The sequence below is a fragment of the Pseudonaja textilis genome, chromosome 3 (assembly GCF_049901715.1).
Source record: "Pseudonaja textilis isolate UNSWEBS1 chromosome 3, rPseTex1.2, whole genome shotgun sequence".
Lineage (NCBI taxonomy): Eukaryota > Metazoa > Chordata > Lepidosauria > Squamata > Elapidae > Pseudonaja > Pseudonaja textilis.
The window spans coordinates 175,513,184-175,527,437 of record NC_141992.1 but is presented as its reverse complement, the minus strand read 5'-3'; the positions used below and the strand labels follow the sequence as shown (position 1 = coordinate 175,527,437).

General features: G+C 39.5%; 1 long non-coding RNA gene across 1 annotated transcript in view; it reads left to right on the top strand.

Annotated features, from left to right (window-relative positions):
- The window catches only part of LOC148126431 (uncharacterized), a 59,478-nt gene extending 46,272 nt beyond the window's left edge, over positions 1 to 13,206 (top strand). The window contains exon 2 of the long non-coding RNA XR_015743264.1: positions 13,016 to 13,206. This is a non-coding gene — a long non-coding RNA (uncharacterized LOC148126431). The remainder of the gene's footprint in view (positions 1 to 13,015) is intronic.
- Positions 13,207 to 14,254: the final 1,048 nt, after the last annotated feature.

Below are 14,254 nucleotides of genomic sequence, written 5' to 3'. Positions count from 1 at the left end.
CAGCCTTTTTCTCATTATTTTCCATGTGTTTCGCCAACAGAGGGAAAAAGAAAAGAGAACTGATATTTCAGACACTAGATTGTCTATGAATAAGAACCAAGATATTTCGAATTTCATGGGAAAATCTTAAGAACAGGCTTGTTAGTGGGCTACCCTCTAGATATTTTTATTTATTTATATGTTTATCAAAATTTAAAACCAAACCTCTCCTCTGACAGAGGAACTCTTGGTGGTGTACAAATAAAATATTAAAACATAACAACGGTGTATAAAATTTTTAAAGGCAAGGATGAATTAAAAATCAATGTTAAAGTTAATTAAAAGACACGGAGGGCATTTTACCATTCCTCAGACATGTACCACCACTCCTGTACATCCTACATGGCCTGCAAAGCACCTCTTGTGCACTGCCAGGCATCCTTCCCAACCTACACTGCCCATCCACCAAACCTGTTGAGGTAATTCCCCGTTAGGAGAATAAGCGCATACAGAGAGACGTATAGAGAGTAGTGTTGGAATAATACACACAGAGCACACAGATACACTGTACAGTAAATGTAGGTTTTTACTTCCAGAAAGGTTTAAGCAAAGTCCAAAATAAGCAGTCCAAAAGTCATTCACAGGTAAATCAGTCAGTTTTTCAATCCAGGGATAATTGAAAAAAATCAAATTCCAGTGTCAAAAACAGTTCAGTATCAGACTTGCATCAAATCCAGTAATATCAGTCAATTAGGAAAAATGGAGGAACGGCAATACTTTCCAACAGAAGGAAAGAGAGATACTCACTCAGATACACTCTCTTCTGAGACTAAGACTAAACAACCCAGGTTTCTGGCTCCATCTTATGGCTGTTTGAGAAACCACACCCAATTGCATGCTCTTGCATTCCCTTAAAGATATAGTACTAAAATGTTTATCCTGGTTTATATATTTCTAACCCAAATACCTGTTGGGTGACTTATATTCCTAACAATACCCACACACTCTTCCCAACCCAGGTGGCACCTCTCACACACGACCTACCATGTAACATGCCTGAGTTGCACTCTGCAAACTCCTTTGCTCCTTCCCCCATCCTGCAGCAGTGATTTACATGCCTGCTGCAACTTCCCGCTGGCTTCCCTACAGTTATTCTCCCTGCAAGCTTTCCATAAGCAAAATAAAGGGGGATGCCAGCAGGAATTTGAGGGAAGGAGGGAAGGAAGGAAGGAAAGAAAGAAAAAGATAATGACACAATACGGGGGGGGGGGGGAAGGAAGGAAGGAAGGAAGGAAGGAAGGAAGGAAGGAAGGAAGGAAGGAAGGAAGGAAGGAAGGAAGGAAGGAAAGATTCCAATTATTCCTGCCAGCTTCCCATAAAGAAAACTCAATGGGGAACTGGCAGAAATCAGAAGCTGCTCTGATTCCCACTGGTATTTTGCCCACCTGTGATCATTCTGTTTCTCTTTTTAGGTAAGGAATTATCTCTGGAAAAAAAATGACCAAACAAGACACAGATTGTTTATTTGCATACTATTTTGAGGAGGGAAAGATGAATGGATAAATAAACAAATATACTGGATCAGAAAACAAAATAATCCTCTTCCAAAGCAAAGAAAACCAGGAAACCCCAGCCCTCACTATTTTGCATTATTGCCATGCCCATTATTGCCCTTCGGAACAATAATTATAATAATAATGTATAATAATAATAATGTTCCTTGGTGATCAAAAATGTTCTCACTTTGTTATAGACTCTAATCACAGCATGACTGAAGTTTATAGAACTTGGCCTATGAGAGATACTTCCTTTTTGAAGAGAGGCATAAATGTCAAGGAATTGGGGCTGGGGGGAGGAGTAAAGAAAAAAAAAGCCTCTCAGAAAACAGGGAATTCATCTTGGAAGAGTTTAGATTTTGATAATAACTCTATTTAGTTCAGACCGAGCAATTTCCTGTGGTTTCAAATACTTTTCTAAAGAGGATATCTGCACTTTGTGCTGATAACCTCTCTTTCAGCTATTGCCCATCACCAGTAAGAAAGCAAGCGCACGCACGCGTGCGCACGCACACACACACACACACACACACACACTTCAATCACTTTAAGATTCCCCAGCAATCAAGTTTCCTTCTCCTGCCTGCCACTTATTATTCCAAGCACACTGCATGACACAGCTGAGAGCATTTCGTGGTTAGCATAAATCATTCCCGTTGCAAAATTGTCACCATTATACAAGGGGAAAAACTTTCTCTCTCTACCCACATTCAAGATTGTATTATATCTCTTTTTTTTTAAAGGAGAAAGTCAAGCTAATTTTCATTTTCAACAGAGTGAGACAAAATACCGATTGAACTGTGCATAGAAGTTGGGGGCTCAACCAAGGCTTTTAACACACCCTTAACTTCCTGTCAAAATGTGTAAGTTTTGCTTCCCTGTTAATTTTATTGCATTTCTACATCACCCCCGGAAGAATTTAGAGCAGTTTTATAGCCTTCCCTAAAGATAGATGGGTCTTTACCAATACCAAGGCATTGGTTTTCCGTGACTAGCTGGTATGATATTACAGTGATGGCTCTGCATGATAATATCATCTGTAGCAGTGGTGGGATTCAATTTTTTTTTACTACCAGTTCTGTAGGCATGGCTTGGTGGGCGTGGCAAGGGAAGGATACTGTAAAATCTCCAGTCGGAGATGGTATTTGCTGGTTCTCTGAACTACTCAAAATTTCCACTACCGGTTCTCTAGAACTGGTCAGAACCTGCTGAATACCACCTCCAAGTAGTACTAATGGGTAGCTCCATGGCCAAGAGTAATGATTTGATTCCCATTCAGATTCCATTCATTCATTCTTTTCTGTGGTGACATCAGGTCTGGCAGAAGAGGCAAATGATATCTCTTAAACCAAAGAAGAAATGTAGTTTGAGTAAATGTCTCAGACTAACCATTCCTAGTTCTCTTTCCTTTAAGGATAGGGAAGGGAAAGGCACAAACATGAGATTTACCATAAATCTATGATAAAACTAATAACTTTGATATTTATCTTTGATAAAACATAACTTTGATATCTGTTCCCTACTTTGAAGGGCTGAGTTTGTGCCAGATTATTTGAAACAGGCATGGCTTGGAGGAAATAATTCCAGTAGAAAATGTCCACGAAAATGCAAAGACTCATTACTCAGCTTTTAATGGAGAAAATGATACTATCGCAATTGTGGGAGTTCCTTCTTATAGCAATAGCACTTAGACTTATATACCACTTCACAGTGCTTTACAGTCCTCTCTAAGCGGTTTACAGAGTCAGCCTATTGCCTCCAACAATTTAGGTCCTCATTTTACCCACCTCTGAAGGGTGGAAGGCTGAGTCAATATTGAGTCTGGTGAGATTCAAACTGCCAAACTGCAGTCAGTTGGCAGTCAGCAGAAGTAGCCTGTAGTACTGTGTTCTAACCACTGCACCACCACAGCTCCTTATCAGAGCATCAGGAAAGCAGAATTGCATGCAAGCTTGAGATACTCCTCCCAACATTTGTTTTTGGTGCCTCAATATCCCTGGGAAGAAGTTGTAAGGAATGTAAGGAATCTTCTAAGTCCTATCATACTTGATCTTTTAAACAATGTCTGTTATCTATTTTTATATAGCAGAATAGAGAAAAGTGGGGGGAAAGAGCATTGTTCAAGCAGCCTCCTACATTTACCCAATCCTTGGATTGGAAGAAGCAGATTTTCAGGGAAGGTTAAAAAAGAAAGTGGCTATACTTGTAGAAGGCCAACTGTAATAAAAGTTTGAGAAAAGGTTAGGAAGTACAGGTAGTCCTCATTTAGTGACCATTCACAGTTTTGGTGATAATGAAAAAGTAACTTTATGGCCATTCCTCACATTTATGACCTTTGCAAGGTCTATAAAACAAAGGAAAGCTGAAATAAGATCATAAGCCATGGTTTCTCTTAGAGACTGCTTAGAGACTGCTTCATTTAATGACCAAGTTTCCAGACGCAGTTGTGGTCTGTAACAGCACATCCCAAATTGAATATGAGAAGCAGTGGTGGGATTCAATTTTTTTATTACTGGTTTTGTGGGCGTGGCCTGGTGGGCACGGCAGGGGAAAGGATAGTGTAAAATCTCCATTCCCACTCCACTCCAAGGAAAGGATTCTATAAAATCCCCATTCCCTCCCCACCCCACTAACCTGCTTTCCAGCTCTGTTCTCCTGTGCAAGGCAACAAAAGAAGACCCAGCCAATCATCTGGGACTCGAGAAGCAGAGAAAAGATGAGGACATGGCCAGTCAGAGGTAGTATTCCAAACTGCTCAAAATTTCTGCTACCGGTTCTCCAAACCACTCAAAATTTCTGCGACCGGTTCTCCAAACCACTCAAAATTTCTGCTACCGGTTCTCCAAACCACTCAAAATTTCTGCGACCGGTTCTCCAAACCACTCAAAATTTCTGCGACCGGTTCTCCAAACCACTCAAAATTTCTGCGACCGGTTCTCCAAACCACTCAAAATTTCTGCGACCGGTTCTCCAAACCACTCAAAATTTCTGCGACCGGTTCTCCAAACCACTCAAAATTTCTGCGACCGGTTCTCCAAACCACTCAAAATTTCTGCGACCGGTTCTCCAAACCACTCAAAATTTCTGCGACCGGTTCTCCAAACCACTCAAAATTTCTGCGACCGGTTCTCCAAACCACTCAAAATTTCTGCGACCGGTTCTCCAAACCACTCAAAATTTCTGCTACCGGTTCTCCAAACCACTCAAAATTTCTGCGACCGGTTCTCCAAACCACTCAAAATTTCTACGACCGGTTCTCCAAACCACTCAAAATTTCTGCTACTGGTTCTCCAAACCACTCAAAATTTCTGCTACCGGTTCTCCAAACCACTCAAAATTTCTGCGACCGGTTCTCCAAACCACTCAAAATTTCTGCTACCGGTTCTCCAAACCACTGAAAATTTCTGCGACCTGTTCTCCAAACCATTCAAAATTTCTGCTACCGGTTCTCCAAACCACTCAAAATTTCTGCTACCGGTTCTCCAAACCACTCAAAATTTCTGCTACCGGTTCTCCAAACCACTCAAAATTTCTGCTACCGGTTCTCCAAACCACTCAAAATTTCTGCGACCGGTTCTCCAAACCACTCAAAATTTCTGCGACCGGTTCTCCAAACCACTGAAAATTTCTGCGACCGGTTCTCCAAACCACTCAAAATTTCTGCGACCGGTTCTCCAAACCACTCAAAATTTCTGCTACGGTTCTCCAAACCACTCAAAATTTCTGCTACCGGTTCTCCAAACCACTCAAAATTTCTGCTACCGGTTCTCCAAACCACTCAAAATTTCTGCTACCGGTTCTCCAAACCACTCAAAATTTCTGCTACCGGTTCTCCAAACCACTGAAAATTTCTGCGACCTGTTCTCCAAACCACTCAAAATTTCTGCTACCGGTTCTCCAAACCACTCAAAATTTCTGCGACCGGTTCTCCAAACCACTCAAAATTTCTGCTACCGGTTCTCCAAACCACTCAAAATTTCTCGACGGTTCTCCAAACCACTCAAAATTTCTGCTACCGGTTCTCCAAACCACTCAAAATTTCTGCGACCGGTTCTCCAAACCACTCAAAATTTCTCGACCGGTTCTCCAAACCACTCAAAATTTCTGCTACCGGTTCTCCAAACCACTCAAAATTTCTGCTACCGGTTCTCCAAACCACTCAAAATTTCTGCTACCGGTTCTCCAAACCACTCAAAATTTCTGCGACCGGTTCTCCAAACCACTCAAAATTTCTGCTACCGGTTCTCCAAACCACTCAAAATTTCTGCTACCGGTTCTCCAAACCACTCAAAATTTCTGCTACCGGTTCTCCAAACCACTCAAAATTTCTGCGACCGGTTCTCCAAACTACTCAAAATTTCTGCTACCGGTTCTCCAAACCACTCAAAATTTCCACTACCGGTTCTTCAGAACTGGTCAGAACCTCCTGAATACCCACCTCTGATGAGAAGCAACCATTATCTTCCAAAATATTCAGAAACATACAGGGTCTAGAAAATACCCCCCCTTTCCCTATTTCATCTTGGAAATCAGAATAATTTTCCTACTAGAAGATTAACAAAAAGCATTTGCTCTCCTCTTCTAAATCCACTGACTGGGCAAAACCCTGGTCATATGAAGTGCTTCAATCTGCAAATATCTGAAGGACAACATTGTCTTTGGAAATATTGGCAGGCACTGGAAGGCAAGCAGGACACAAGTTGTCCTCTGTACTAGTACTACAAGATTGTTCCATGATAAGCAACTTCCTTTGATCAATCTACTAATTTGTCATGTGTTTTATTGGATGGGGATGCGTGTCAGTGTTCATTCTTTGCTACTTGCAAACTAAGCACAGAGTTAATCAAGAAAAAGTATGTGCAGGGACTGAAACATTAATAAGACACAGAGGTCATCTCATCTACAAATATTTAATTCTCATACAGAAGGGAAGAGCAAGTCATTCAGCAGAAAAAGTCTCAAACAAAGGAAGCCAAATTCCCAGTTTTGCTACAAAATCATTGGGTGGGCTCCCTGTATTCATAGCAACTGTGTTTGTTTGTTTTACATTCACTGCACCATCTCATTAAGGAGAACGTAAACTGAAATTATGTAATTGTCAGCCACCTAAAACAATTTGTTTTTAGGTCTGTAACCCTCTCTACTGAAAATCGCAGAACTAAACGGAAAAGTTAAAAAAAATAACCCCAAAGGAACTACACAAGCATCTTGCATGTGCAAACTATGACACAGAGCAAATGCCAAGATTCACACATGAAGCCAGTGCAAATCATCTGATAAAGTTATTGCCAGTTATTCCAGAAGACCCTGCTTGAGGAGGTCTTTAAGCAGCTGGCCTGAAATATTGAGTAATTGCAATTGTTTTAAAGAATCAAGGATGGGCTCCAGAGGAATGCATAGATTACAAATGCCATCCTTCATCAGATGACTTGCCCAAACCTACAGTAGTTTGTGGCTATGATGCACAGTTTGTGAGGCACTGAGAATATGCAGCAACTAGAAACATACTAAAAGTAAAGCATCTATTTCTCCTGTCTCTGGGTAAAGATAACATTTCTGATCTTAAAATTAAAGCTTGGACCATAAACTATGTAAATTATCACAATTTTGAGCTCTTTCAACATATTTTCTTACATTTCTCTAAATGTTCGCTTGCAAATTCTATGTTTCTACTTTTGTTGTACCACCACTAAGTGGATTTAATATTCAAATAGTAGTACAAATATTCCATTCTCATTTGACAGAGCTTAAGCAAAAGGTCAGGAAACAAGATTTATATACTGCAAATCCAATAATTATGATAAATTTAATACGTATAGGTTAAAGCAAGTGCCAATATAAACTCTTGAAAGAACTGGTTCATATTTTTGAGCCCAGGAAAGTGCAAGAATGGAAATATGCACTTAGACTCTAGTGTGATAGAGAAACTAATGAGCAAGCCAAATTACCCCTAAATTAATAAAAATAATGAGGGAATGTATTTATATTGGGAAGTTTTAATGGAATGGCCTCGAAGTAAGGCAAAAGAGGCATCTGGATCAGTGTGAATTAAATAAATAACTGAAATTATCATAACAGGACCATATTCTATGTTGGGCTAAGGAAATAGGTCTGATGAGGAATGAGGTTACTGGATGTGTGGCAAAGTAGTTCGTAAAAGAGCTTTTCTCCATCCAGAACTCTACTCTCTCAAAATATGTGGATTTAGAATTGTGCTATCTTGAGGGATGATGATGAGAATTATCATCCCACACATCTGGAGGTGGTAGGTTGGAGAAACTCCAGGTATGGCCTCAGATCTAGGAGCTAATCCTCAGTCAATTATGAAGTTTACTGATTGCATCCTTTATGCCTGACTTCTACAGTGCAGCAACCTCGCTCAAATATAGAATAGAATAGAATTCTTTATTAGCCAAGTGCTATTGGACACATAAGGAATTTGTCTTGGTGCAAATGATCTCAGTATACATAAAAGAAAAGATACATTCATCAAGAATCATAAGGTACAATACCTAATGATAGTCATAGGGTACAATAAGCAATCAAATCATATTTGGAAACAGTCAATATAAATCGTAAGGATACAAGTGACAATAACATCATGATCTCAAGCAACACGACAGCTTTTTTCTCCCACAAACTATTAAATGATAGTATGGTGAAATTATATGCAAGACTGTCAATCTCTCACACAATCTCCCATGCAGCCATTAAATTAATATGACATTTTTGTGTCAGTTTTGCAGTCTTATGAGGTTTGTATGACTTTAATCAATTATGTTATTTTACTTGGAAGGAACACACCATTTGGGGGATTAGTAGTCTGGGATACCACACTATTTTCGCTTACTTTGACTCTTTTCTTGTTATGGCTTCAATCTTCACCTCTGAATGACAATTAATTGACAAAAACAATTAGGGCAGAGGATCATTGTGCTTAAGAAGTGGAGGTAAATACTGCAGCTGATATTCTTTCTCTGATAAGAATCCATGTTTTATTTATTCAGGAGAACAACTCATAGTTTCCTTGGTCATTCAACTCCTGCCTGTCTCATTCTACAACAAAATGTTTATTTAAAAAAAAACAGTTGAACACAACAGAGAAAGCCAAAAACAAGAAAACAGCCTCACATGGCCAGCTTTAGGAGCAGACAGAATGGCGTTGAAGTAAATGGGAAATAGTTAACAGATAACAGATAATCTGAGTTGGAAGGGACCTTGTAGGTCATCTAATCCAACCCCCCACCCAAGCAGGAGACCCTACACCATTTCTGACAAATGGCAGTCCAATCTTTTCTTGAAAGTCTCAAGTGAAGAAGCTCCCACAACTTCCGAGGGCAAGCTGTTCCATGGGTTGATTGTTCTCACTGTTTCTCCTTATTTCCAGGTTAAATCTCTCCTTATTCAGTTTCCATCCATTATTCCTTGTCTGGCCTACAGGTGCTTTAGAAAATAGATTGACCCCTTCTTTTCTGTGGCAGCCCCTCAAATATTGGAAGACTGCTATCATGTCTCCCCTGGTCCTTCTCTTCACTAGACTAGCCATGCCCAGTTCCTGTAACCGTTCTTCATATGTTTTAGTCTCCAGTCCCCTAATCATCCTGGTTGCTCTTCTCTGTACTTTTTCTAGAGTCTCAACATCTTTTTTAGAGTGTGCTGACCAAAACTGGATGCAGTACTCTAGGTGTGGTCTTACTAAGGCTTTATAGTGGTATTAGTACCTCACTTGATCTTGATTGTATCCCTCTGTTGATGCAATTTAGGATTGCATTAGCTTTTTTGGCTGCTGCTGCACACTGCTGGCTCATATTTAACTAGTTGTCCATTAAGACTCCAAGATCCCTCTCACAGTTACTGCTATTGAGCCCGGTTTCACCCAGTCTATATGTACTTTTGGTTTTTCTTGCCTAAGTATAGGACTTCATTTTTCTCTACGTTGAATTTCATTCTGTTAGATACAGCCCAGTGTTCTAGTCTTGGGTGTTAGCTATTCCTGCCAGCTTCGTATCATCTGCAAATTTAGTAAGTTCCCCTTCTATTCCCTTATCTAATTCCCTTATCCCTTTAATAAGGTAAATGTTCTTTTGTTTGACAAATCAAGTCCCCCAATTATTTCATTTAGTCCTTTCACGAGTTACAGTTGATTAACCTAAGATCACTTCCAAGTTATTTTGGATTTCAACTCCATAATCAACACTAAGCGTTATGTCTCACCTGTACAAAGGAGGTGAGAAGTCCAACTTCCACTGAATACAAACAGGCAAGCAAATCCAGCAATTATAGAGTTATCTCCTTTGAGCCAATAATGTTCTTGGCAGTCTCACACACACTGTTTGCCAAGTCCAACCAGATAAGAGGAATATAAATCACACAAGCTACCACAACACAGAATACACACCGAAGCTTCTCTGAATAAGTAACACGTTGTCCCGAACGAAGCTCCCAGAGCAAACACGCCCACTTTTATTCCCTGTGGGGTGTGTCAGTCACTCAGCTCAGTCTCTGATTCGTCCCCACTTCCTGCGTTGCAGCTCACACTTTTGCCTGCGACGTTGCCTCACATCAAGCCACCATTCCTCTGCTTGATTCTCAGTCAGAGACTCTGATACGCCCTCCTGCTTTTCCTGATTAGCCTCAGGTCTTCCCTCCCAGTTATCTGCCAACACCTGAGGCACAATCAGGGAGGAAGGCATTGCCGAAGAGGAAGGTCCTGGGGAGGAAGGCATTTCCAAATCCTCCTCTTCCTCATTGTCCGAGTCTTCATCCTCTAACAAAGCAGGCTCAAACCTCAGAGCCACAACAACTAAGCATAGACATTATAAGAGTTCAAATATGGCTGACTAACTGAACAGCTGGCCAAGGAAGTCTGTTGCAACAAGTTCATTGCTAAACCTAAATTTGAACTGGGTATTTCCTGAAAGATCAAAGGCACATAAAGCAGTGGCTTTTCATTTTAATAGCTTCTGGCCATCATTTTCAAAAATTAAGTCATTTCTGCTTCTAAGGTGCTACAATTATTGTATCCTGCTGGTGTCTCTGGTTTGTCGGTTGTGCTTGAAAAAACAAAACAAATTTACTGAAAAGGGAAAAAGTGAGCAATTACAACAATTAGAAAGTTAAGACTAGTTATTGATGAATCTATTACTGTTCTAAGCCTCTTTAACATTCATATTTTAATGAATTAAATCCAGCTACTCCAAAATTAAAAGTAAGAAAAATGACATGCAGATTTTTTCCTTTATTTATAGGCACTGTAGCTTTTACATGATGAATAGATTTTCTATTGAAGACTGTTATGTCATTATTAATCTGTTCCACACTGATAAACTTCTATGTTTTCTAGCATGAGGGTTTAATACTCTTCTCAGTATAAAATTGTCAAAAGCCTAATGAAAGCAAATTGTTTCCACCTTTGACTTCAGGAAATGAATAATCTTGCAGCACAACTCTATTCATATTTTCTCATAAGTACATTTATGTGCACATTTTTTATTTTCTCCATTTTCTTTTCATCTCTTATTTATTTTTCTTTCAATTTTGTAATGCATTTAGTTTTGTATTTGTTTTTTCAATAAAAAGCAAAGGTTAAAGGAGGGAAAAACCATGTTTTTTTTTTCTTGGGTAAATGTGCACGTTAAAAATTATTTATTGGTTCTGCTGGAACTATCAATCTGAAGCTCAATAAAAGAGCACCATTAGCCTGTTCTTAGCAGGCAACTCAGTACATCTTCTGTGACAATCCTAAATATTCTTTTCTGGGACTCAAAGCACTTCTACATCACATCAGTTCTATTTATTCCATTGGGATAGTCACCACCGTGGGAAGCAGCTCAACTCAGGCTGGAGCCCTGGAACTACCACCATTGCCAAGCAATGGGAAAAGCAGGCACAGGGGTTGAGTTAGATAGCAGCTGCCACTGTAACTGAAGGCGCCATTTTCACTCATGGTTGACAATGAATATTGTACAATTGTCTCAAGAATCTTGTGAAAGTTGTTAGTGGGAATAACGTAACTGCCCAATGATACTATTCCCCTTTTTGTCTTATCTTTCTCTCTCCCCAGTTCAGATAGTTTGGCTAGAACATTCCAGAAGGGCTCACTTATGCTCAGGAGAAGGAAAATACTTGCTAGAAAAACAGATATCCAGCTGCAGCTCCACCCAAACTAAAAGTTCTGATTTCGGACTAAGTCTGTGAGGGCAGACATGTGGGGGGGAAACAGAAGGTTCGCCAAGTGGCTCATAAAACCTATACATTTAAAGTCTAAAATGCTCTTTAATTGTTTCTCTCAAGCAACATTTGTCAGTGTCATATTCCTCCATATGTGTAGATTACAACTCTTACAATACTCCACTGTGGCTATGTAAATTGGGGGATTCTTGGGGCTGAAGTCCACATATCTGAAGGGCCTCCACATGGGAGTAGATTTTATTTATTTAATAAATGTATATGGCCACATCTCATATACACATAATCGATCATCCTAAGGTTAATAACTGCACCAACTCCTTATTTCCTGGACAAAATGCACCACCCATTTTGTAATTCTGGTCTTCTTTCTGACCATACTTTCCAACCAGAATATTATTTCACTGCTTCTGTGTGCCCTGAATCCCATTTATATGCATTCCAGGCTATAGCAATAACACTCACGTTTTCATTTTCAAATATTTTCCATAGCCATAGCACCCTCTGAGCTTCTTCCTGTCCTGCAATTGCCAAATTATCATTGAAATAATCATCCAATTCAGTTGAAGATAAGCTCAATGCCTTTGCACAAAAGCAATCCCATGCATCCTACGACATGCTTTCTTTGCACCACCAAAATGCAATAAAAGGAGCATCAGCACACATGAGGGATCCATGCATCTTCCCCATGATTTCCCCATTCAGCCTTCCTCAAATATGTTTATTCATGATCAGTAGCCCAAATAATTTGCAAGTTGCAAAGATGATGAATCTAATGCAGATACAAGAAGCACACATAGGTTTTCCATTTCTTCCACTGGCTTCTTGGGCTTCCCATGAATACAAATGCACAATCATTTTGAAGATTTGTTATTGGGGAAAATAATGCCTTGCATAAAAATAAATGGGCCATCTTTGTGCTCTGTCACTTTGTCTCCAAATGTTAGAATAGAGTTGAACTACTCTGGTTAGGAGGCACACTTGCTCCTTCCAGCCTCATTTTTGTGCTTTGAAGACATGTAGGGTTTATTCAGGGATAATGGGGAGCATTACTGAGATAGAGAGTCTGGCTCAAATCACAGTTCAGTGGCATAATTCGTAGGGATTACCTGCCAATAATACATCAGTTGCCCACCACTGTGTTAAGTTTCCACAAAAGAAAAAAAAGAAGTGATTCCTTTGAATCTAGTGCAAGAAAAAAGTGTGACTATGCTAATAATAAATACATTGATTGGGATTAAGATTGTCTTGATAAGGACTAAAACAGCTTTTTCTTTTTTTATTCAATCCAGATATGGTGGACATCAACACTTATGAGAGTTGAAAATTATGAGAATTGAAATTCAACCTACAGAAGATATCACTTTGAGCTAAGGAAACTGATGCATTGTAGTAATACTCTCATTAAATATACAAAGGGTGGTGGGGGGAGTATGAATCTTGCTCTGTATTCCAGTAAACATGTTGACCTTGGGAAAAATCACTTAGCCTTTGTTTGCCTGGAATTCAGTCTATTTGTAAATTCAGTTGAAAGAAGCAAAGATCAGCTGTACTCTGGGTGTGTGTGTGTCTGTGTCTGTGTGTGTCTGTGTGTGCATGCCTGTACACATGGGCTTAAATTGTATTAAATTGGGATCCCACCCAAACTGCAGACAGATGTAAAAGTTTGCTGTAAGCAAATGCCAGGAGGAAATGCATGCCATGCATGCAAACAGCAAACAGAATCTGTTTGTGAGAACCACTTATAAGCCACAGAATTAATTGCAAAAAGGGGATCATTCATGCAATTTCTAAAGTGCCATGGACACAGCCCAACACATTTGTGAATTGCAATCTCTAAATTATTGTTCCATACTAGAATTCTTGGTTGAAATACGCACATGAGAGAGCTCAAAGGCAGTTAACTAAATGGCAGGGAGGTAATTTCTAGGAAGAGAAGTTAGATGAAGTAAAATTTTCATGCTTACCTTCTCAAACATATTCCCTTGTCAGAAAGTCAGACATGCCTTGCTTTCCCAATGCAGTACATAAATGTCACTTCAAGAAAAGGCAGAATAATCTGTTATGATTATGAGAAACACTGCCTGGGCATTGGTATGTTGAGAAATACGCACTCCAAATCCATTTCTCTGTTTTTCCAGCAGCATTTTGCTTGTGCAATAGAAAACCCAAAGATAAATTAATCTATAGCGACAACACCAATTATAAAACCCTTTTGTGAGCATAATACAACTGGTTAAAAACTCCTATAACCAATAATTACTTCAACATGAGCAGCATATAAACTATGGAATTTTGTATAAAGAATTATTACACATTGACTTTTCATACAATGGCTATTCATTAATTGAGATTTATTTAAATCCAGATTAAACTGAAATTTGAGGGCTCCCAGACCTGGTAGATTCACTTTCAACTAGATGTTAAGAAGAACTAGATGTTAAGGGATTCTGAGAGTTGAAGTCTAACTGTTCTGGAGATCTTTAGACTGGAGGAGCTGAGATGTTCACTCCAGAGCTGCGATGTTCAAA